This window comes from Mandrillus leucophaeus, unplaced genomic scaffold (genome assembly GCF_000951045.1).
Source record: "Mandrillus leucophaeus isolate KB7577 unplaced genomic scaffold, Mleu.le_1.0 Scaffold285, whole genome shotgun sequence".
Taxonomy (NCBI): domain Eukaryota; kingdom Metazoa; phylum Chordata; class Mammalia; order Primates; family Cercopithecidae; genus Mandrillus; species Mandrillus leucophaeus.
In genome coordinates, this window is record NW_012102976.1 from 1,721,701 (window position 1) to 1,723,603 (window position 1,903).

Consider the following 1,903-nt stretch of genomic DNA (forward strand, 5'->3'; position numbering starts at 1 on the left):
TTCGGGGGCTGCTTTTTGCCACCTTTGTGTCCAGACATGGCACCTGCTGCCTCTTTAAAAACATATGGCATTTAAAATGGGGCTCTCTCTCTCCATCTAGCATGGGGGTTAGCAAACTATGGCCTGTGGACCAAATCCAGTCTGTGATCTGTTTTAGCCCACAGGTTAATAATGGTTTTTACATTTTTAAAGACATAAAAAATAAAAACTAAGAAAATTATGTGACAGAGAACTGTATGTGGCTTGCAAAGCCTAAAATACTTATCTGACCCTTTACAGAAAAAAATTGCCAGCCCAGGGGACACTATCAGAGGCCACTATGAAAAGTCATGGGATTCCATAGGCTGTGAGGAGTGGATTTGCACTAGTTAACACTAGCTGACACTTAGCTAACATAATCAATTTTTTTTTTTTTTATGTACCAGCTACTGTTCTAAGGACTTTACATATGTTAACTCATTCAATTCTCCTCCAAACCCTGAAAGACAGGCATTATTGTTAGTCTCATTTTATAAATGAGGACACTGAGATACAGAACTTTTGATGTGGTTAAGGTCCCACAGTGGGTTTTGTTCTGATTGACCTGAGACTCAGCTGGGCATGGTGGTTGGGAACAATGGGCTCTTGTGCCACTCTGCCTGGTTTCGGTTCTGGCTCCATGATTTAAATGAGTCTCTACTTAAAGTGCTTAGCTTAGTACCTGGTATAGCATGGGAACTAGGTAAGTGTTCCCTAGTATTATTGGGGTCTGGAAAGTCACATTCACAAATAGCTTCTGTTACTATAATGGAATAGAGAAGATCACTCACTAGAACTAGAGAAAAACAGTCAGATTGGGAGAACTGTGTTTCCTAGCGCACTGTGCATGATGAGGGCAGTCATGGATAGAGAGTGTGGTGTTGACATAAAGGTGTGTGGATTGAATGAGGGAGCAGAATGATGATGTAGGATGTGTGTGTCTGTGTGTGTGTGTGTGTGTGTGCATGTGTGCATGTGTATATAAACGGGGGACTGTGAGAGAGGGAATGTGGGAGAAACTGTGTGTATGTTTAGCTGTTAACATAAGTATAAAACTTTGGAGACAGAATGAGAATGTCTAAGGAGGGTTGTTGATTGGGAAGGTTTTGGGGTAAAACACTTGCATAAAACTTTATAAGAAAACCCCAAGACTGATACTGTTTTTCAAAGCTTCTGGAATGTTACACATGTTTTCTTTGAACACGTCTTTGAGACTGGATCACACAGAGGCCAGTATTTGTATAGATTATGTTGTGTATTGACTGAACATGGGAATTAGTATTGGCCTCTCCACCCATGATCCTAGAAAGTGATTTTTAGCCCAAGAAATTGACAGGAATGTCTGAAAACATTCTAGAAACAGATGGCTGAGAGTAAACCATGAGCTCTATGAATTAGAGTGCCTCTAGAACTGTTGCCATAGGTCAAAGGTGCTGGGAACATTTAAAAATCTCTGAGATGAGTCCCAGGCATCTGGTGGTGGTGGTGGAACCGGCTTGTACCACCTTGGAGGAGTCAATTGTCCATAGACATTCCCAACTCCATCATTCAGCAACATCCATTTGGTAGCTTGAAATTGGCCATGATAAAGGTATTTACATTATAGAAATTGACAAATGCTACACATCAGAGTTTTGTTCCCTCACTTGGAGCTGGTTGTTAAATATTTACCAGTGCACCACCACAGACATCAGGCTTACCACTCTTATCAGTTCCAAAATCCTAAGAATAAAAGGAGCATGGTAACAGAGGCAGAATCACTAGGAGAGGAAACTTATTTTAGTGGTAACATTTTATTTTTAATAGGATAAATAGAAGTTCTTAGTTTTGAGAGGTTTTTCAATGCCAATTAATCTAATTTTGTCCTATTTTGACATCAGACATT